Here is a 25,055-nt window from a genome sequence, read left to right as displayed (position 1 = left end):
CTCTACTTTCATCCTCTTGCCACCATCCCAGATCACCATAATGGAAAAGAATCAGCACCTCACTTCCGTATAATTAACAAAGAATGTACAAAAATAATGATAAGTAGAATCTTATAACTACTGATCCTATAAGGAAAGTTGGTTCCAGAAGGACAAATGCTCTCAATAAAGATATTATTTCAAAAAAGCACAAAAGATCTACTAAGTATATCCCTTTGGGGCTATACAAGGAAGAAAATGGAGAACTGTCCCATGTAATTCTGAGGAAATTCAATTCACTTAGTTGATTTTAATATTCAGAAAGTGAACAAATATAAATAAAATACTGAACAAAAAAATTCTATGAATAGAATTTTAACAAAGTGCCTAGCATAGGCATTTAATAAATGATCATTGACTCAATGACCTAGTAAACCAGGCAGGTTAGAATAAGTTAATATTTGGGATGAATAAAATAATTTTTAAAGCATTTTGGATACAAGAAAAAGATCACAGAATGGCTAGGACTACTATTCAAGGGAGATGGAGGAGTGATAATACATAATAGATATAAGGCAAAACTTTTCAAGTATTTTGCTTCTATTTTCTCTGCCAGGGAGAATGACCTTTGAACTGAAAAGTATAAGACAAAAGTGATTAGCAGGGAATTAAATCACAAGACAGATAAAGAAACAGTAAGATAGTATCTAGCCAACTTCCTTGTATTCTAGGGAGTAGGCCTGTATTCATTACTTCCTAGGAGAATAAATGAACTGGCAGGTGTGATTGCTAAGCTGCATTCAGTGATCTTTGAAAAATCATAGAAATTGAGAGAAGTGCCACAGGATAGTGAACAGACAGATTTTCTACTAATTTAAAAAAAAAAAAGCTGATGAAGTCAGAGAAAGAAGGTAGATTCTCCAACTAAAAATCATTAAGTTTGACTTCAACTTCTGGACAAATTCTGGAACATTATCAAAGTAATGGTTTGTAATGGTTTATGAGCACAGAAAGAGAAGCTATAATCATTATTAGCCTGCATGATTTTATCAAGAACTCATTTCCTTTTTCTGACAAGGTTACTGGTCTGAAAGACTAGGGAAATGCTGTCAAGGAAATGCTGGATTTAGGAGAAGCATTTCACAAAGTGTGTCATGATATCCGTGTATGTAAGATAAAGAAATGTGACTTGAATTGTAGCCTGGCTAGGTGAATTTGAAACTGGATGAATCACTAGACCTAAAGAATAGTGATTAATGAAGTACCAAACAAGTGAAAAAGATTATATTGTCAACCTGGAGAAAGTCTTTAGTGGAATACCAGAGAATATTTTCTGTTCATAATTTTTTTAATCTGTAGCACTTGGGCTTCTCTATCCTCATTTGGTGGTTCCCATAAAAAAGCATACCAGTTTTGAGACTTTCTCAGATGGTTGAGCATCAATTCAAAAGAAGAGCTCCTGAATCCTCACTGATGTATTAATGTTTATCAGTACTTCAGAGTCATATTAGGTCATGATAAAAGATATTTAATTAACATAATACATACAATGACAAAAAAAAAAAAGATTCACATACATACATACTACGTATACTTTCCTATAGATTACTATAGTACCAGAAGGGGAAGACACCACGAAGAGGACATGTGATATGGAACAGGAACTTTAGTGTCACACATTGTCACACACAAAGAAAGTATGAATTCCTGGAACTGTCTTGTTGGTTTTTCTAAAGGCATATTCAACTCCTCCTGTCCCATCATGCAGTTGCTCAGGCATACAAAATACACATGCGAATTTGTTCTTGACTAGGACCCTCACTAACTCCTTAGCCTGCCCTTATTTCCCTCCACTCTTTGACTTTTAAAAAGCCCCTTCTTTCACAACCCATTGCTAAAAATCATTTTTTATTTTGTCCATGAGTTTTTTCACATCAATAAAGGTCCCTTGTGACTATAATATGAATTCTTCACATTCCAAATCACTCTCACACAACCTGCTACTTCTTCATATGCATGAGGGGCATACACATCTGGAATACATGAACCCAGGGCACATGCACTGAGGGCACATGAGCAAAGGCAATGGTAGTTTGGGTGTATTTGTGGCCAGGACAATCAATATTTTCCAAACTGCAGAGCTACCAAAGTCCTTTAATGATCCTGACACCAATCTCTGTTGGATATGTCATATTTCTATTCTCTCCTGAATATCTCTGATCTCCATATCAATCAGACAGTTTCTATTAATTAATAATTAAATTATTAACTAATTTAGCTGATAATAAATTGACTGAAACTCTGCTTTTGGGATTTTTTATCAAATACACTAACTTTGGGATTCCTCTCAATGGAGGGCAAGTGAATTGCTCCTTCCTAAAGCTCCATTTAAGGAGGACCTCCATCTCTTCATTTCCCATCAGAAGGTGCCACTTTGGATTTCTTCCTCATGGTAGGTGCATGCTCTGCTCCCTTCTAAGTCTCCTTTTGTTTATTGTCTTCTCTCATTAGACTGTAAGCTCCTTGAGGGCAGAGACTGTCTTTTTTTTTGTATTTATATAACTAGTATTTAGTATTGTGCCTGAAACTTAGTAGACATTTAATAAATGTTTGTTGACTGACACACTATCTTTTCTGATCTCATAGTTATCAAACTTATATCTGCTACCTTCTCCTACATGTCAGATCTTCAGGTTCATCATCAGTTCCATTGACTAGGCTTCAGTGGTTAGAAATCCTTTCCCTGAAAAGTTCAGATAGGTCAGGCTAATGTTTTTTTAACTCACAAACTGCCACCACATCTAGCCAGGGAGCTAACAAAAACCAACAGAAAACTCCCAGGCTAAGACTAAGACTATCCTTTTTGACTACCTTTGTCAAGTACTGATCTCAAGTTAGTGGTCACAGACAAGCATCTGATTTAAAGTTATGTAAAATTCCTCATAACTATCATCAATTTCTTGACTGAACTTCTTTGCCCTCACAATCCACTTAGATTAAACATTGTTGAAATGAATAATGTCATGGAAAAAATGAACATGAACTTGGACAGACTTTGAGAGATAGTGGAAGATAGAAAGGCCTGAAGTGCTATGGCCTATGGGGTCATGGAGAGTCAAACATAACTCAACAAGAGGCCCCTTCACAAAAGATAAGTAGTGGATGAGGCACTGAAATGAATCTCCCCAAATCATCTTAAATTAGCATGCAAATAAAGAAATAAAGATCCATATTTCTGCCTTGAGTTTACATATCTTAAAGCAAAATAAAACAAAAAAACTCTTGTCTTGTTCTACATATTGGCCAGTAAACTTCGCTTGTGTCGCTACATGTGTGATATGGTTTCAGGTATAGAGGACATGTATACTAAATTTGTAGGTGACATGAAGCTAGGAGAATTAATCCTTTACATGAAAGAAAGGATCAAGAACCAAAAAGTTATTGACAGGCTAGAGCATGGGCTAAAAAGAATAAATTTGAAACTCTATTTTTGAATAAAAAACCAAAATCAACAGTACAACAAGATAGGGGAGTCATGGAGAAGTTCCATTTGGAAAGAATCCAAAGATTTTAGTTAATTGCAAAGGTAGCATGAGTCAACAGTGTGACAGAGAAGCCAAAAAAGCTAATTCAATCTTAGGTGACATTGATAGAAGAATGGGATCCAAAGCTGGTGCTACTGTACTCTTCTTCATTCAGATATCTGGAGCAGAATCTCTCCTTCCAGATGCCATATTTTAGGAAAAGCATTTATAAATTGGTAAATATCCAGAGGACAGCAATCAAAATGTTGAGAAGCATGTGACACCATGTCAACCCAGATCAGATTTCAATGAGTCAGGGATGTCTAGCCTCGAGAAGGGAAGACTTAGGACAATCATGTTAGTTGTCTTAAAATATTTCAAGGGTTTTCATATGAAAGGAAAATTTAACTTGTTGCACTCTGCCATAAGAAAAGAAGGCTTAAAGCCATAAACTGAAGTTAAATAGAAGAATATTATGGTTTCATGGAAAGGAAAACTTCTAATATAGTAAAGATGAGATAAGCAAAAATTTTCTGCTGTGAGTGATAAACATCTAGGCCAGTATCCAGTGGACCCCAGGGAGCCAAGCAGTCAAAAGAAGATACCATTTGCAGCAGGAAGTCTGGCAATAGATATCTGATCACAGACATGAAAGGATTTTTTTTCTTTCTTTTTTTAATATATATATATATATATATATATTTATACAATTATTGTGCTGCACAAGAAAAATCAGATCAAAAAGGAAAAAAAAAAAGGAAAAAGGAAACAAAATGCAAGCAAACAACAAAAAGAGTGAAAATGCTATGTTGTGATTCGCATTCAGTTCCCACAGGCTTCTTTCTGGATGTAGAGGGCTCTCTTTATCACAAAGTCATTGGAATTGGCCTGAATTATCTCATTTTTGAAAAGAACCATGTCCATCAGAAGTGATCTTTGTATTATGTTGTTGTTGCCATGTACAATGATCTCCTGGTCCTACTCATTTCACTTAGCATCAGTTCATGTAAGTCTCCCCAAGCTGAAATCATCCTGCTGATTATTTCTATAGAACAATAATATTCCATAACATTCATATACCATAATTTATTCAGCCATTCTCCAACTGATCGGCAAAGTATGTTTTTTCTATATAGCACCTTATGTGTGAAATGTCTTATCTGAGATATATTCTATCACAGACATGAAAGGGACTTTTTCCATACAGTGTCTATGTTTGAAAAATCATATCTGAATTTGTCCCAGCCCAATTCTTCTGTTTTTTTTTTCTTACTTTCCCTTCTTTAAACCAACCCTCACCTCACTCTGGTGGGCTGCTTCTTTGATTATAGAGGGCCTGCTGAGCAGGTAAATCTCAAATATAATGAATGCCTTTACTTGATTTGAAGATGGTCTTATTAGAAATATGCTACAAAGAAAAAAAGGACCAGGAATGTATGAAATAAATTGGTTTATTTACAATTCTTGCCAGAAATAGGCAAAACACCTGGGTGGATTTGACCTTAGGGAGGTGGGGAGAAGGGAAGGAGATGAGCCTTTTATTTCCTATCTTGAAGCACAAGATTCCTCCCTCATAGTTCCAATTGGCTGGGAATGATGACATCAATAGACTTCTTAGTCCTCCATTTGCATGACGTTTCCCCACCCTCATCATATAACCCATGTTCAAAAATGGGAGAAAATTCCTCTTTTGGGGAAGAGAAGTTGATATTAATTAACTCTTAAGCATATGCACTCAGTGCTTGCAATTACTTTTCACTCACTTCCTGTTTGGGGGTGATTTTTATCAGTTTATCAGTTCAGCAGTTTAATAGCTTGTTTTGTACAACTAACTCAATCGGCTGACATGACCTTTCTCTAAGTTTTTGTCCCTATTTGGAAATGCAATTCTATAGTTTGCTTGCAGTCTGAGCTTGAATTTTTTCAAAGTCAATTTCAAGACAATCTGAAATCCCCCAAAATATATATTTAATTAGATTAAATATAAATGTATAGGGCATTCCTAACTCAAGAATAGAGTGAACTCTGAGGTCTCTCCCAACTTGGAAATTCTATGAAGCTATAATCTCTGCCTTTTTTAAAACAGGTGAAATTCTAGATATCAGGCACTCAACTCGTGCTTTGCAGAACTTGTGGCCCACATGGTCCCGAGGCATGATCTACTTAAGATTTTAAGGAATAATTAATATTTTTAATTTTAATAAATTAAAAAATAATTTTAAGGAATAATTAATTAGTGAGCACAGTGAATATTAGAGCTTAATGATTAGCCCACTACTACAATTTTGTGGCAAATTTCTGCTAAATAGCCAGCTTGTTCTTTCCCTCAAGATGTTTACATTGGGGAATAAAGTAGGGAAGACAAAATAAATGAATGAAAGGCATTTATTAATCATGTATGTGTCAGACATTATTCAAAGAGCAGGAGAAATAAATACAAAAGAGACACTCTCTACATTCAAGAAGATCATTTAGAGGGAAAGAATAGAAAAGCACTAACAGTTCTCCGACTTTGGATACCATGCTTCTATCAATGTCACACAAGAATGAATTAGGTTTTTGACTGTCCTGTCATACTATTGATTCACATTGACCTTGCAAAGTAACATGCTCAGGTAACACTGGTAATTAAAAAGGAGTGTATTATTCTGGGATGGTGAATTGAACCATAGGGCAATCCAATAACATTCTCTTTCCTGAAGGAATAGTAGTGTGAAAAATAAAACACAGAAAACAAATAAAGAGAAGAAGGAAGATGGGAGAATGAAACTTGGTGGTAGGTCTAGGACTTTCTAGATAGAATAAATTTTGTAAGTTTGTGCTCAAGCATTCATCAATCAGAATAATACTAAAAGGGGGAGAGGAAAGATGGGAGGAATAAAGTTATCCTGTTTGCTGATGAGTAAAGGCAAAATATGTAAGGAAAAAATGTAAAATAATCAGGGAAGAGTGTTAACAATTGGGATATTGAGGAAAGATCTCAGATAGATTAGACTTCAGCTGGAACCCTAAGTGGAACTAGGAATTCTAAAAGGCAGAGAAAGCATTACAGGCATAGGGGATAATCTATACCAAACCAAGAGAGAGTACATGTTTAGAGAAAAACAAGTAAATGTCTGAGGTAGCATTTGAATTCAAGCCTTGGTGACTCCAGATCCAGAAACTGTGGCATAACATACTCTGGACTCTGTGTGTGCTTCTGGAAGAGCATCTCCTAGACTTTTGGAAGGGAAATATTTTCCACCAACTGCTCATATACCTTAGTAAATACTTCTGTTAAAAGCTCATTGAACATAATGGCTGATGAGTAATGATAAACACATACTTGTGGAATCCTATGAACAAGAGCTATGAAAAATCCTTACACAACTTTTTAGGATTACTCCTAGGACCTTGAGAAGAATAGTTGAAGTAGAAGTTGGGAGAGTGAACTCAGAGGGATGCTACATAAGGATTTCTGATAATCTAGTCTATAATTTAAAAACTTGGATGCTACTAACTATATCATTATCACCATCTACAATATTTATTGAGTACCTGTTATATTTAGGATTCTGTGCTGGGAACTAGGAATATAAAATTGTATAGGATATAATCTTTGCCCAAAAATAAGTTTAAGACAAACACATAGAAAGATTACTTACTCTTTGTTAGTATGTGCTTTGTGCTATTGATAATAAATATTTTAGACTTCAAAAAAACCCAAGAAAAACCAAAGACTTGAATAGTAAAGTAAAATTACATAAAGGAGATGCATCTTATATGAAGATAGGCCTTAGAAAAAGTAAGGGAAAAGTTATTTTAATTAGAGGGTAATATCATAAACAAAGATAAGAATGCTAACTATATTTGGGGGAACAAGGAGTAACCTAATTTAGGCTAATCAGTGGGTTTGTATAGGAGATTAAAAAAAAAAAAAAACAAGTTACAGAGCAGATGACATTGAATGCCAGGATAAATTTTGAACTTTCCTAAGGGAGGTGTTGAAAAACAGAAATGTTATGAGCTGAGAGCAGTGATGGTGATAGAGAGTGGTATTATATGTACCATGTCATGTCTTGGTGAAGCAGTTGGTTGATCAGCTGACCCCTGATCAATTGACTCCTTCCAGCCCACTTAGTGGAAGTATAGGGTGTAAAGAACAAGCAACAGAGAATATATGAGACCTAATCCCTTTCACTCCCTGAGTGGTCCATTTGAACTAAAAGGATCAGGAGACAAGGCTGAGGATTGTCAAAGTCCTCCCTGCATCTGGCCCAATGCCCTTTTCTCTGCCCACTCACTGCCATGGGCAAACAGAAGGAACAAAAGACAGCATAGGAATTAATCCTGCTAAGAACTAAGCTAAGAATTGTAGAAAAAGTCAAAACTGCCAGATCTTGGGAGCATTTCTAGCAAAGTACAATAGAGGAGGAGGGGAAAGTAGGGAATCTCTTTCTTTCCAGTGTTCAAAGGAGCAGAATACTCCAGAGTTGAGTTATTGGACACAGTTTAGGGTGCGGCATCTGGAGCTAGGACCTACCAGGAGGTAATAGCCCTGTTGGTTCTAAGGTGTGAGCTCTGAATTTTTTTGAAATCATTCAGCAGTACCCTAGAGCAGGATGGCAGTTGATCCCACAACTGGAGGTGGTGACCATAGCCAAGCATTGAAGTAATATCCACGAGAGCAAATGAATCTGCATAATGTAGCACTTCTGTGGTCTACTTCCCCTCCAGTTCTCTCTAGTAAGTTGTTGGGGGTTTGAGAGGAAAGACATCTTGTGGCATTGGGGAGGTTTGAGGAGAAAGACACTCTGAAGTATATTGCCATAGTGATGCACTTAAGCCAAAGTGGGTCATCAAAGATAGCATGAGCCATAGGCAGATTTATAGGGGAAATTTAATTTCAGGGGTTTGACATAACTTGGATTTCTGACTAGATACAGAAAGGTAGGGCTACCCACAACCTCCACACAGTGGGAGGAATATAAAGTTAAACAGATCCCCATCAGTGCCCTTCCCTACTTGCCTCAGAGAGTAATTTTATCAGTACTTCAGGCTTTCTCTGCCAACCCCACCTAATTATTCTGGACTTTATCACACATACAGTGGTGATAGCAGAAAAATATTAAAAAACTTTTGTCTTTACTTGTTGCAATTAAACCTTAAAATTAATGTTATACAATATAATGTAATATATATTTCAATATAAAATGTTATATAAAATAAATTTAAATTATGTTTTTATAAAAGAAGATGACAGAAATTTAAAAAATCAAACATTTTAACATAATACAATTCAAAGATATATTAATTTGATACTTATAAGCTAAGGAATGACATAATATGAAAATATTAAAAACATTTTATTTTTCATAACTAAACATAAATAAAGATTATGCTTCTGTAAGAGCAGAAAACTTTGTATGTTCAATAAAAACACTGCAGTTCATAATGTACTATAGTCTTGAATCTGAGCCAATGTTTTCCTGGCAATGTTCATTGTTGTTGTGTGGCCTGACTGCATATGCAATGGAAAGTGCACATGTTGTGTGTTCAGAACCAAGGCTACTTTGATATTGCACAATATAATATGGGCAAACACTGCTAGAAACACCTCGAATTCATTACGCCTTTGATTTTGAATTAATTTTTGGTTATTGCATCTTCAGAAACCTTTTTCTATTGCCAAATTTTTGTGACTCTCCATTTAATCATAGTATCCCATACAGGGTCACAACTCATAGTTTAAGAAGCCAGGGACTAGACTGTACTCTGAACACAACTTTGGTGAGGGAGTTGAGGAAGTAAGGAAAATAAGAATCCTCCCCATCCCCCACCACCACTTCAGCCCTTGTTGTATAGGCTGGATATGCTCCTACATCCTAGCTTTCTCAATATAATCACAGGTTCATTTCCTAGAAGAAACAGTGCCTGTTCTTTTGAATCCTCAGTCCTTCAGTTTGCTCCTATCTATAAGTAGGCAAAGAAAAGTGCACTGGGCCTGGCCTGACCCTTGACAATTTAGTCCTGTTTCCTGATCTTTTCATATGCAAATAGTCCCATTCAGGATATGAAGGAAATGACCCTTTACATTTCACTTGTTTTTTTTCCAGTTTTGCTTGCTCTTTATATCCTATAATTTTATCTACTAGATTGAGGATTGGAATGGGGGGGTAGGGAGGGAGGATGGTGGGAAAGAAGGATTCAAACTGATTATGTTTTCCCTTATCAAGATTCCCCCCTCAAATAAGAAGATTAATCTACTGACAATGTCTAGAATAGCTTGGAAGCTAAAGGGACAGGAAGCAGAGATATCCCTTAGAAACTTTTGCAATAATCTGAATTTTAGATGATGAAGAGTTGCTTTAAAATTTGAGGCTGGGGAAGGCAATTTAGGTTAAGTGACTTGCCCAGAATCACATGTCTAAGAAGTGTCTGAGGCTGCATTTGAATTCAGGTCCTCCTGACTGTGCTGCCTGCCTATGGTGGATTAGAATTGTGTATTAGAATTCTGATAGCAAGAATGAAAAGGAGAATATGGTTGTGAGCAGTATTTATGAAGGAAGAATTTGTTTCAGATAGCTATTCTCACAATGAAAAGGCAATTTTCAAACAACTGACTTCACAGGCATCTTTTCCCAATCCTCATCCTAGATCTTTCTGCAACTATTGACACTGTCAATCATCCTTTGCTTGTTGAGACATCACTCTTTCCTTACCCTCTTCCTAAATTTCTGTGTTCTTTCATAATCTTTACTGGATTTTCAATCTGGTCATATACATTAACTGGGTATTCTCCAAGGTTCTGTCCTGGGTCTGGTTCTCTCCTCCCTATATATTCAGTTGGTGATCTCATCAGCTCCTATAAATTTGATCATTGCTATGCAGATGATTCTCAAATCTATTTACCCAGCTTTAACCTCCAATTTCTCATCTCCAACTGAAGAAGGGACCCTGAAACTCTAAAAATCCTTAAAGGAGAAAATCTCCTTCAACTCTGCCTCAGTGAGGGACCCTGCCCCAAGGAACAAACAGTTTCATCCTTATTATCCAGGTGGGGTTGGCTCAGTCCTGAAACTTTTTGAATTCAATTCACCAGCTGAAGCTGAAACCCAGCTAGGAGCCAACTTGGGATTCCACCCACAAGTTCCCTTCAGCTAAAACTCCCATTATAAAGGAGCCAAACTAAAACCCTCTTTGCAGAGGGTTCCAAACATGCCAGCTCTATGCTTGGGATGCCAAGGGCCTCTGTCCACTGGAATATTCTTTCCCAGTGTCATCTTCTCTTTATCCTCATCTATTTCCCTAACCAGACTTTGCCTCTCTGTCAGGATTTCTAACCTTACTTCCAATCCCCATAATAAACCCTTTTATCAATCTAGGTTTTCAGGTCGGTAAATTATTTCACAAAGAACCTCTGCACTGCCAGAAGGGAGTCCCCAAAACTCCCTATCCTTGCGCCGAATCCCAAGAGATTGCAGGGAGCCAAACCTCTCCCTGAATCCCAAACCTGCCACTAGACCTCATTTAACTCCCTGACCACCAGAAACCCTAATCTCATTTTGGTTCCCTAAATCTAAACCTTATCACAACTACCTTTTGACTATTTCAAATCATATGTCCCAGTTTATATATTTATATCGTCCCATATGTTGTCATTTTGTCATGTTTGATTTTTTGTGACCTCTTTTTAGGATTTTCTTGGCAAAGACAATAGAGTGATTTACCATTTCCTTCTCCAACTCATTTTATAGATGAGGAAATTGAGACAAACAGGGTTAGTGACTTGCTCAGGGTTACACAAGCTAGTAAATGTCCGAGGCAGAATTTGAACTCAGGTCTTCTTGATTCCAAGCCCAGCACTTTATCCAGTGTGCTACCCCGCTATCCCACAGACATCTTTAACTCAACATGTCTAAAACTGAACCCATTATCATTTCTCCTCTGAATCTATTCTCTTACTTATCTTTCTGGTACTGTTGAAGACACCATCACCCACCCAGTCACTCAGGCTTAAAATCTATCTGGCCCTATTTTATCATCCTCTACTAATCAAACTCTCTCATTTTCCATCCTTTGTTAGTTGCCAGGACTTATTTATATTGTTCATTATATTGTTCAAATGCCAAAAATATGCTTGGCTAAAAGATTGTTTTATGGAGAATTCACATCACCCAAGTAATGACATGATGGTTAGAAGAAGAGATACATGGACACTCTGATGGTTGCTTCTAAGAAATTTGGAATTGATTGACATGAGAGATGCTGGCAAAGGACCTCCCAGCGTGATGTGACCTATCAGAGAAGATGCTATGCTCTGTGAGCAAAGTAGAATTGAAATGGTTAAAAAGAAATAGGAGATGCACAAATTTAGAGAAGCCACCCCAAATGTTCACATGGACTATTTGTGCCCAGCCTATAATAGAGCATTCTGAGCTCATATTGATCTGATCAACCACAGTCAGGCATACTGTAACTCAGCTCTAATATAGCAATCTCATTTTGGTCCTCTTCAAAAATGAAGAACCATCAACCTCTCCATTATGTCACCTTTTCTCCTTCTACCACCCTGTTTCAGGCTCTTATCACCTCATGCCTGCATTGTTTATTATGACTGGCTTTTGGCTGGTCTTCCTTCCCCAAGGCTCTCCTGTCTCTCTTCTATCAAACTGATCCTCCTAAAACCCAGACCTGACCAGTCACTCCCTTTATAATAAACTCCAGTAGCTACCCATTATCTCTAGAATCAACTATAAAATCCTCTATTTGCCATTCAAAGCCCTTTATAATCTGGCGTCCTCCTTCCTTACAGCTTTTACCCTCCCATTTCTTCATTCTAGGAACACTGGCTGAGTTGCTATTCCTGGCACAAAACATTCCATCTTCTGACTTCAGGCATTTTCACTGGTTGTCTCTCATCCCTGGAATGCTTGTCCTCATCAACTAGATCATATGGCTTCCCTGACTTCCTAGTAACTTTCCTCTATTCATTATCTTCAATTTATTCTGCAACTATATTGTTTGTACATAGCTGTTTGTATGTAGACTGAACTCCTTTAGAGAAAAGATATTTTTTTCCAAACTTCCTTTATATCCCTAGGACAATGCCTAATCCATCACCAGTGCTTAATAAAAACCTATTGACTTGTTCACTTTAGCAAATAGCAAATTTTCTAGCAAAGATATGAAAGAAAAGTTTGTCATGAAACTGATCTTTGTACCCTCATCCCTCACTGACTAAAAAAAATTGTCCAAAGCCAGTTTTTATAGTTCTTGGTGTAATCGTAGCTATTGTATGAATTTTAAATGTCCCTGATATAATAATAGCTTTGAATATTGAGAAATAGCTTAAAATTGACCTTCATTTTTTTCCCATTTCAGTAATGTTTTCCCCTTTCCTCTTTTGGGAGAGATTGAGTTTATTTCCATTTTATGACTTAGCTACTAATAATAAAGCATTTAAAACAGATGTCAGCAAAAAAGTTACAGGGCATGGGGGCAGAAAGCTGCCAAAGTGTAGGATTGTATCCACTTTCCTTATGTATCCTAATGCTGTTACTGCCTTCCAAGGAACTGAAGCTCGAGTCCTTGTTTGCAACTATGCCCTATTCTATGTAATTTAGAGTAATCATTGTCTCTCTGGCTCTCAGGTCTCTCATGTACAAAATAATGGATTAAATTAGATGTCTTTCTAAATCCATTTTAGAAGCTTTCCCCAATTTCCCTTAGTGCTGGTGCTTTCTCTTTGAGATTATCTCCCATTAATCCTGCCTATATCTTGTTTAGTTATTTGAATGTTATCTCTCTCATTATACTGTAAGCTCCCAGAAGGCAGAAATAGTTTTTTACCTTTTTTTGTCATTTTGCATCGTACCTGATACAAAGTAGGCACTTCACAAATGCTTTTTGACTTGACTTGGGGTTTTAGTTCTTTTTCAGTACTTCAATAAATATTATTTATGTGAGGTTTTCTATCCTTACTACAAATTGCAACCTTACTACAATTGCAAAATGCATTTCTTATCCTATTCAATTCTTGTTCTTGCTTTAATAGATCTTCCATAGATCCTCCATGGAAAATCTACCAAATGTTTTAGAAGTCTTTTTACAATTTGGAGTTACCGATGCAATACTGGGACTATCTCTCTCATTCTTGCCTTCTGTTTGCCTCAGTTTCTTCTTCTGTAAAATGAGCTGGATAAGAAAATGGCAAAGCACTCCAGTATCCTTGTCAAGAAAACCCCAAATGGAGTCACAGTCAGACAGAATTGAAATAACCAAACAACAACAATTTCATCCTATATGTGTGTACATGTGTGTATCCTATATGTATGTATTTCCCTTTGTTCCTTGGAAACACTAGTTACCTGACAAATTCCCATCAGTTAAGCTAATTAATCTTTTTACCTTCTGGTCTTGTTTCTTGGGATTTACTGGGAATAGTGAATTCAAGCTCATCTGCAACATACATATAGCCTTAGAGAATTGCCTGATTGAAAAATTGTTTATAGTCACATGGCCAGTAGGTGTCCAAGGCAGAACTTGAATCCAGATGTTTCAGATACCAACGTCTCTCCATTCACTAGGCCATGCTAAGATCTCCACTGACACAAAGTTAATAACTGGGGGAGAGTGGGTAGAGGGAGGGGAAGAGAGTGTGGTTCAAAAAAGACTTATAATGGAGTTGGCTTTGAGTTATGCCTTGAAGGAAGCTTGGTATCCTGCAAAGTAGAGGTGAGGATGAAGTGCATTTCAGACGTGAGGGATCGCTTATGAAAAGAGTAGTTAAGAGGATGATGATCCAGCAAAGGAGACTGAGAAGGGTCTCTAAGAATCACAGGTGGTGAAACCAGGGAAGCCAAGAAAGGAGAGAATGTTTAGGAGGCAGGAAGAGTTCCCAGTGTCAGCTGCTAAAGAAAAGTACAGGATGAAATCAATGAATAAAGGATAATGGATTAGTAGTTATCTTCATTGCTTTTGATTTCTTGTTTCCCATACTCCTTCAATGTTTGATGACATATGTTGGGGTCACCAAAGCAATTAGTTGTCAATAAAGTTATTGACCAAAAAAAAAAAAAAAAATAAAAAACAATCCACTTCTCTTAAATTAATTCCCTTATCTCTGATTGGTCTGTCATGGTAAAAATTCCAGAAACAACACTTTTAATAGAGATACCATAAAAGGTAATATAAATCCAGCTGAAGGTATTTCCAAGAAACTCTACAATGGTTTTTTTAAGGCCACCCATTGCATGGGGATTTTCAAGATAATCAATAGAACCCATTTTACTGACAATCTAGCAGAATTACATTCTTAGAGAATGTTCATTCTAAGAATCATATACAATTTCAGAGATATGATTTTTAGCTAAATGCAGGTGATGGAGAGGCAAAGTGAAAACAGATAATGTTCGTGGGAAGAGATTGAAACCATTCCAGGAGTTAGCATTTATTAAATATCTACTATCCCCAGACACTGTGCTAAAGCAATAGGGAAACAAAGAAAGGCAAAAATAGAACCTATCTTCAAAGAGCTCACAATCTAATGGGAGAAATGTTGTGGACATAAAACTTAAAGCAGCAGGGATCTTTGGGGTCATCTAATCCGATAGTTTTATTTTACAGATGAGAAACTGAGACCCAGAAAAATAAAATCACTTTTCTAAGGTCATATAGGCAGTAAGTACCAAAGATGGAATTCAAACAGGTTTTCTGGCTTTGCTACTCTGCATTTTAAGGCCAGATTTTCCAGCTGTTTAAGTTCTAAATAGGGCATCATGGATACCTAAAGCAAACTCATTTTTCTCTCTATTGCTATTTTGAAGGACAGAATCACTAACTTAAATAGAAGTTTGCACAAATTAATATTAAGTAATGAATTTTAAGGTTATAAAAATAATAAGTATTTAAAAATTTAAAAATAAAACTTCTGATTTTATTCACATCAGACAACTAATATAAAAAATAGTGAAGTCTATAGTGGTAATACAAGTGGATAATGCATATTTTGGTAAGTCAGGAAACCAAACCTTAGATGGGAAGGATTATTGAGGTAAATTATATAGAGAAACTTACTGGGCCCAGACATAATTCTTGTGGTATGAAAATAATTGGTCTAGGTCATTTCTAGGTCACTAACTACCCTTCTGAGTAGACACAGAGATGCTTAAATATAGGAAGAGGACCGGAATATATGTAAGAGAGGTAGAATGGAAAATAACAATGAGATGTTTTTCTAGGAGAAAATAAGATTTTCATAAAAATTAATTTGAGTAGAATAAAATAACTTAAATTGAGGAAAGACCTAGATTGAACTGTTTTTCTCCTGTAACAAAGTGGTAGGTCTGTGTTCCAAGTGAAACTCCCAGAAGTAATCAATCCAACTTTTTTCTCTTGCTTTGTCATTGTCTTTGTGAACTTTGTCTAAGTTAATTGTTTTTAATAAGGTAAAATAGAAGCTAGAAAATTGGATCCCTAATGTGTAGACAACTTTCAATTATCCAAAGCAATGAAGAAGTATGGCTGAATTAAAACAATGAATAATCCAATTTATTTATTTTTAAATTTAGATTTATAGTTTGGCAGAAACATATTCAGATATATATTATGTAAATATATATGCATCTGATCTATCTCTAAGTTTATATCTATATTTACATCTAGAGATAGATGATAGATACATAGATACATAGATAGATAGATAGATAGATAGATAGATAGATAGATAGATAGATATCTCTACCATTCAAAAATTGCTATATTCCCATACCAGGTCCCAATCTTTCTTATATGATCCTACTATCTTTAGCCTGAGACCATCCTGGGAAAAAGAAGAAAGAAAGCAGAAGACAGTACGTAGGCTACTTGAGAGTAAAAGAAGTAAAAGGAATGATGATTCAAATAAGTAAAACCATCTCTTTGTGAGAGATAGTCTGAACATAGACTGCCCTTTTCTTTGTTCTTCATATATAACATTCCCTTTTCACCTCCACTTTTATATGTACATGTTTCCCATTAGAATGGAAGTTCCCGGAGAGTAGGGGTTGTTTCAGTCCTAGTATTTCTATGAACCTTCGGCACTTGGCACATTGCTTAGTACCTGGTGGGTACTTAATAACTGCTTATTGTTTCAGGTGGTATGACAATAATAATGTTTTTTAATTGTGGATACAGTAGAGTATCCTTAAAGTTAAGTCAAAGGAAGAATAATAATGTTAAAGATTTTTGAACAATGTAAGAATTTAACTTTTTGAACTATACCTTTTAAAAATTCAATTTTGGAATCCTAACAAATATAAAATAAAATAAAACAAAACAGAATACCTTCCAGGAGATTGGAATGATTGCTACTTTTTATTTTTAAGAACCATTTTGCTATTTGAAATCCTCCCTGTATATTTTTATGTTTGAGTCTCACAATGCACACAGGAAATAGCCTAGTTAGGTTTTATTTTAAAGGTAAGAAAATTGAGGTTCAGAAAGTCCAAAGTGATTTTCCATGAATTAGTATCTTAAACTGACCTTTTCCTCCAAAGGGGGAAAAAAAAGTCTGTCTTGCAGTCACATTCATATACTCTTCCTTCACCCATTCATTCAATAAATATTTATGGAGAGTATGTGTAAAATGATATACTAAGAAGCTGAAAATGGCAAAAGCAAAGTTGGAAGGGTTAAAAAGAACAATCAAAAGACCCTCATGGAATTTGTAATCTACTGGGGAAATAAGACATATATACAAATAGGCAGTACTTATCATGTGCTAGGCACTGTGCAAGGGATACAAAAATAAAGGCAAATAGATGTAATACTAGTTATCATGTGAAAATGAAATAGGAAAGGTATTATTAATATCATTAGTTTTGAAACCATTTTCAGCTGGGAGAACAGAACTATCAGAAAAGACTTGCCCTATGAAGGTCAGAGTAGAGAAGAAAGAAATAGAAATGCTGATGAATGCCTAAGTACGTCTTTACAAAACACCTCCCCCCTTCTCTCCCTATCGCTTGACAAGATATGTTTTAATTTCCTAAATAAATGAGAGCATGTCATCATACTTTGGTAATCTTTCTAGATTACCCAAATAAAGAGATCCAAATAAAATTTTTAAGTCTAGCAGTTCCCAGAGAGATAGCTTTCTGTAGAATGTCTTAAAGCAGATTTCTGCTTACAATATATGAAGCTGGGTGTTAAATTTTTTTTTCCCATTTGGTGATTATTGCCCAAGTCTTCTCTTGCTCAGTGTTGATGATTCATCCAGGTGTTAAAAAGCATATGGTTTCAAGAGTAATCTTGGCTTGGAAGTTGGCAGTTATCTCCCTTTGAGATAGGTTATCTACCTACTGGGGAATAAACAATTCTCTTCAGATAAAGGGATATTGGCCCTTGAGAAAAACTGTTTCCCTTATCTCATAAATAACTGGTGGCTCTTTGGCAGTTCAAGAAAAATTCATCCTTTCACTGTAGTTGCTGTCATAGCCCTAAGTGGTTCCTTCTTCCTCTTCTCACTTCCCCCCCCTCACTCTTTAAGTGTTCACAGTAATATGAAGCAGAGTAACATTTAACATGGCATTTAGTCCAAGTATGAGTATAATAGCTTTCTGCCTCTAATTTCCAGTTGACTGCACCCTTATATTGTCTAGTTTTATATAGCTGTAAGTCTCAGCAATCGTATGTAGTTATCAGGAGACACCTACCTACCCCCACCTTAGGTTTCCTTAATCTTCTTTAATCCACTCGATCTTTATAAAGTCCGGGCAAAGCAATGGGTTATGGGGAATGGGGAAGGAACAGATATGGGTATAAAACAAGAGACACAAATGTAACAGCCTATGTCAGAATGACTTCTGTGCTTTCTCTGTTTACCTGGATTACCTGCTCACCAAGCAGGGTATACATAAACTCTGAAATTATATTACTAGGGACCCATGGGGGACAACATATAGACTTCTTTATATATGAAAGGTGGAGAAATGGTGGCTACAAGAAAAATCTCTTTTTCCACCCTGGGCTACCTTTGCTCTGATTCTGTGCTTGGTGAGGGAAGATTGTTATTCTGGAAATGCCAGCAGGTTTGAATAATGGAGTAAGGAAAAAAATATTCTTTGGGGCTAAACAGAAACAATGCAAACCAATTGAGCAGTGTAGGACATGCAGAAAGGTGGGGTGGGACCTGGATTCCTGTCACAACAAAAATATCAAGTAAAAAGTTCAGAGCCCATCTGGCAGAGTGTAAAGTATATTTGAACTCATCCCCTCCTTGCTTTAGCATTTGCATTTTTTTTTGTTTATTTTATCCCTGAAATGGGAGCCACTAAAGGTGAGGTTCTCCCATTGGGAGTAGGGAAACCAGGTTGCTACTCTCAGAATATATATACCTGTGATTACTTAGCATCACAGATCTAGAGTTGGAAGAGATTCTAAGGACCACTTGAGACAACCTCATCTTACAGATGAAAAAACTGAGACCAAATTGGGGTCTGATTCCCTAAGATTACTAGCATAGTAAGCATCAGAGGCCAAATTTGAACCCCAGTCTTCATCTGACTCCAAATGACCTTTTCTACTATACCATACTGCTACTCTTTTACTCTCTTTTATCAAAATCAATTGAAGTATTTCCCACCATGACACATTGATATATGTTTTTAAGCAATAGTTATAAATAGACAGAGGGTATGACTAAGGCAGTGGGGATGGGACCAAGAGATTTTGATTGGTAGGCACACACACACACACACACACACACACACACACACACACACACACACAACTCTAGACATGATATCAGACTCAGTGAGCCCATATACAGAGCAAATTTGATGGTAGAATGACAAACTTTACCTAGCTGCTGATTCCTGTGTCACTCTCCTTAGTATTTCAATCACTATTTGGTCATTTGACTTCAAATAAATAATCTATCTTTGTTCATCTATCCTTATTTTTTGTTTTATTATTGTTTAGTGTCTCAGTCACATCTGATTCTTCCTGAACCCATTTGGAGTTTTCTTCTCAGATACTGCTGAGAGTTGTTACTTCCTTTTCCAACTTGTATTCTAGATGAAGAACTGAAGCAAAGAGAATTACTCGGGATCACACAGCTAGTGTCTGAGGCCTTGATTTGAACTCAAGAATATAAATTTTCATGACTTCAGATCTGACACTTTTTCCACTGAGCCACCTGTCTGCCCTTTATTTCTGCTATTTAATGTAAATCCCTATTTTCTCATTTTTTTTATATCAGTGTCCACTGCTGTCCATTGCCTGAAAGACATTATATAGGAATAACCTTATAGGTGCAATGCAGAACTAACTCCTTCCCTACCCCCAACAATACTTATTGTTATTAAGCTTATTATTAAGCTTACAGCTTGATTCAACAACTAATTATCTAGATAAATTCTATAGTAATTTCAGTTGCCACTGTCTAAGCTACTCTCTTAAAAATCACTGTTGCAATTAGAGAAAGAAGTTCCTTCTTCTGATGATAGCTATCAAAAAATACAATCAGCTGTTGTGAAGTATGAGTTTGCTGTCACCAAAAGTATTTAATCAGAGGCAATATGAACATTTGTTAGCAATATTATAAAACAGATTCGCCCATTAAGCAAGAGTTGGACTAAATGACTTATTCATTTCCAATTCTAGATTTTTTCATATACAAGGGAATTCTAACACTGTTGGTCAAACTATAAATTATTCTGAGGCTTCCTGGAGAACAACTTAGAGAAAGAAAGTTGTTAAACTATATGTTCCTTTTGGTACATTGATCCTGAGAAGGTTAAAGACAAAATGATCTCATGTATATCAAAATATTCATAATACCATTTTTTTGGTAGATGCAAAAGTTGTAAACAAAAATAAGAGTTACTTTAATCCATGAGAAGATAATAAAATCACTGCATTCTGTACCTAGGATACCTTTGCTTTGGGGGATGATCTGGGTGCTAAGGGACAGTGCTGCTATCTACTTCCATATTTGTATCTAAGGTCACATATATGAACGTAATAAAAAATTCATGCTTTTTTTTTCAAACTTTCCACTTTCAAAACACATACATAAATTTGGAACTATGCTCAAAAAGTTATCAAACTGTGCATACCCTTTGATCTAGCAGTGTTTCTACTGGGCTTGTATCCCAAAGAGATACTAAAGAAGGGAAAGGGACCTGTATGTGCCAAAATGTTTGTGGCAGCCCTGTTTGTAGTGGCTAGAATTTGGAAAATGAATGGATACCCATCAATTGGAGAATAGTTGAGTAAATTGTGATATATGAATGTTATGAAATATTACCATGTTTCCCCGATAATAAAACACTGTCTTATTATTTTTTTGGACAGAAAAACACCAGAGGGCTTATTTTCAGGGGAGGGCTTATTTTAATGAACATTGACAGCAATTTTAATAAACAGGTAAATGTGAACCAAAAAAAGTATCTTTATTCAATAATGATCATGCCATCTTCTTCAACAACATTGTCATAAGTGTCCATACCCTGAATTCCATCCTGGATGTCTTGCGCCTCTATTTCCGTCAGTAGAAGTGGACCCAATCTGTCATGTCCAGCAATATAGCTCTCTTTAAATGAACATGTCTTGTCCAGGTAACCTGCTCGTAGTGCCTTGGTGACACAGCTGTCAGTAATTTTATCCCATGACTTCTTCATCCAAGTCACGACTTCTTGCAGACAGGGCTTCACAAAGTTTCCACGCTGATTTCTTTCCATTCTATTTTCAATGTCGTCATTGACTTCCATGTGCAAATGGTCCTTGAATGACTTGTTTATTGCAATATCAAGGGTGTGAAGATAGGCAGTCATTCCTGCAGGAATCATTACTTGATCTATTCTTCTCTCTGCAAGGACGTTCTTCATTTCTTTAGCACGGTGAGTGCTGGCTGAGTTCTTCTTTTATCCTCCATCATGCCCCCTGAGTTCTTCTTTTATCCTCCATCATGCCCCTTTTATCCTCCATCATGCCCCCTCGCTCCCACTTACATACCGGGTTTTTATGTTGTCCCACCTCAGCTCTCCTCCATGGCACTGCTCTCAATGGCGCCAGCAAGCAAATCACTGGGGAAGAACAGGATGCTTTGATCCAGCAGTGTTTCCACTGGGCTTATACCCCAAAAAGATACTAAAGAAGGGAAAAGGACCTGTATGTGCCAAAATGTTTGTGGCAGCCTATTTGTAGTGGCTAGAAGCTGGAAAATGAAAGGATGCCCATCAATTGGAGAATGGTTGAATAAATTGTGGTATATGAACGTTATTATTGTTATTGGAATATTATTGTTCTGTAAGGAATGACCAGCGGGATAAATATAGAGAGGACTGATGAGACTTACATGAACTGATGCTAAGTGAAATGAGCAGAACCAGGAGAAACATTATATACCTCAACAATGATACTGTTTGAGGATGTATTCTGATGGAAGTGGATCTCTTCGATAAAGAGAGCTAATTCAGTTTCAATAGATCAAAGATGGATAGAAGCAACTACACCCAAAGAAAGAACACTGGGAAATGAATATAAACTGCTTGCATTTTGTTTTTCTTCCTGGGTTATTTATACCTTCTGAATTCAATTCTCCCTGTGCAACAAGAGAACTGTTCAGTTCTGAACACATATATTGTATCTAGGATATACTGTAACCTATTCAACATGTAAAGACTGCTTGCCATCTGGGAAAGGGGGTGGAAGGAGGGAGGGGAAAAATTGGAACAGAAGTGAATGCAAGGGATAATGCTGTAAAAAATTACCCTGGTATGGGTTCTATCAATAAAAAGTTATTTAAAAAAAAAAAAAAAGGAAGAACAGGATGACGCGCTCACTGCTGCAGCTCTGATTGGATGCAGCACAGAGCACGGCGTGCGTTTCATCGGGGGAGGGGGAGGTGGGGGCGACGGTGCATACAGAGGGTACCGTAATGTAGCATGTAGCGCAGGGGATCACCTTCACTACAGTAGCAATCTCAATAGGGCTTATTTTCGGGGGGAGGGCTTATTTTAAAGGAATCTTACACAGTAAGGGGAGGGCTTATTTTTGGGATAGGTCTTATTATTGGGGAAACACGATATTGTTCTGTAAGAAATGACCAGCAGGATGAATACAGAGAGAACTGGTGAGACCTACATAAACTGATGCTAAATGAAATGAGCAGAACCAGGAGAAACATTATATACCTCAACAATGATACTGTATGAGGATGTATTCTGATGAAAGTGGATTTCTTTGACAAAGAGAAGATTTAACTCAGTTTCAATTGATCAAGGATGGACAGAAGCAGCTACACCCAAAGAAAGAATACTGGGAAATGAATATAAACTGCTTGCATTTTTGTTTTTCTTCCTGGGTTATTTATACCTTCTGAATTCAATTCTCCCTGTGCAACAAGAGAACTGTTAGGTTCTGCACACATATATTGTATCTAGGATATACTGTAATCTATTTAACATGTATAGGACTGCTTGCCATCTGGGGGAGGGGGTGGAGGGAGAGAGTGGAGGGAGGGAGGGAGGGGAAAAATTGGAACAGAAGTGAGTGCAAAGGATAATGTAAAAAAATTACCCTGGCATGGGTTCTGTCAATAAAAAGTTATTAAATTGAAAAAAAAAAAAAAACCAACACATGCATAGATAGTTCTCAATACTCACCCTTGCAAAACTTTGTGTCCCAAATCTTTTTCTCCCTTCCTTCCCCTCATCCAATCCCCTAGGCAGCAAGCAATCCAACACATGCTAAACATGTGCAATTCTTCCATACATATTTCCACAATTATGCTGCACAAGAAAAATCAGATCAAAAAGGAAAAAAATGAGGAAGAAAACAAAATGCAAGCAAACAACAAAAAAATGAAAATATAATGTGATCCACATTCAGTCCCTACAGTCCTCTCTCTGAGTACAGTTGGCTCTCTCAATCACAGTGGAGAGATATTGGAACTGACTTGAATTACCTCACAGTTGAAAAGAGTCATGTCCATCAGAATTGATCATCATATAATCTTGCTGTTGCCATGTACAATGATCTCCTGGTTCTGCTAAGTTCATTTAGCATTAATTCATGTAAGTTTCTCCAGGCCTCTCTGAAATCATCTTGCTAATCAATATATAGAACAATAATATTCCATAACATTCATACACCATAATTTATATAGCCATTCTCCAATTGATGGGCATCCACTCAGTTTCCAGTTTTTTGACACTACAAAAAGGACTGTCACAAACATTTTTGCACATGTAGTTCTTTTTCCATGTTTTATGATCTCTTTGGAATACAGGCCCAGTAAAGATAAGTTTGATAACTCTTTGGACATAGTTCCATATTGTTCTCCTGAATGGTTGGATCAATTCACAACTCCACCAATAATGCATTAGTGTCCCAGTTTTCCCACATCCCTTCCAACATTCATCATCATCTTTTCCTGTCATCCTAGCCAATCTGAGAGGTATGTAGTAGTACTTCACTCAGAGTTGTCTTAATTTGCAATTCTCTGATCAATAGTGATTTAGAGCATTTTTTCATATGACTAGAAATGGTTTTAATTTCTTCATCTGAAAATTATCTGTTCATATCCTTTGACCATTTATCAATTGGAGAATGGCTTGTATTCTTATAAATTTGAGTCAAAAAATTGATTCTTTGTAAGGAATATCAAATGTGAAAAATCCAGAAAAACATGGGAAAATTTGCATATCCTGATGGAGAGTAAATAAAGCAGAACCAGCAGAAAATAGACACATTGACAATACCAAGATAAATGAAGACATTAAAACACAATGGAATTCAGGTCAAATGTAATGACCAGTGCTGATTGATTTTAAAGCCCATGGCCATTTTCTTTATAAAAAGATAGAAGACTATGGGTACAAAATATTACATCATCTGTTAGTGGGTTGTTTTAGTAAGTGATTTTGCTAAAAAGAGTGCTTTTGAAGTGTTTATCTGGAAAATAATTGTGATATAAAATAAAATGCAAAAAAAAAGTTAAAAAACCAAGGGAAATATAGGAACTCTAAGGTTTGTTGTATTTATGGTCATAGTTGTGAAGGGCATTAATAATTCAAAACTATCTAAATTTTTAAGGTTACAAAGCACTTTCACTTTTGGCATTTGAAGTATATCATTTGAAACAATAGGCTAGTGATGTAGATAATACAGTATTACTTGTATTTGTTTTACAAATGAGGGAACTGGTGACCAGAAAAATTAATTGACTTGCTAACGATCTCACAGCTAGAAACTGTAAAAGTTGGTATTTACTTCTTGAACTGCCCACACTCAGTTCAGGGCTCTTTCCACTACAGTATGGCACAAAGGAAAATTACTACTGTGTAATAATGAATGGAAATTCACAAATTAGCACTGACTCTGGACCTTTATAAATATAGCATATCATAACTGAAATTAACTGCTCCAAGCAAGTTATGCCTAATGAAAGGAGTCAGCAGGGCTGTTCTCATATGTTTAAGAGAATCTTACTATAAATGAAGTGAGGGGAAAAATAGGACACATCTTTGGCAATCTTTTCTTCTTGCCACTATTTTTGGTTCCTATCCTGAAGAAAGTTTTCAT

The sequence above is a fragment of the Antechinus flavipes genome, chromosome 1, assembly GCF_016432865.1.
Source record: "Antechinus flavipes isolate AdamAnt ecotype Samford, QLD, Australia chromosome 1, AdamAnt_v2, whole genome shotgun sequence".
Taxonomy (NCBI): Eukaryota; Metazoa; Chordata; class Mammalia; order Dasyuromorphia; family Dasyuridae; genus Antechinus; species Antechinus flavipes.
The sequence above is the reverse complement of the archived record's forward strand: the minus strand, read 5'-3'. Positions refer to the sequence as shown.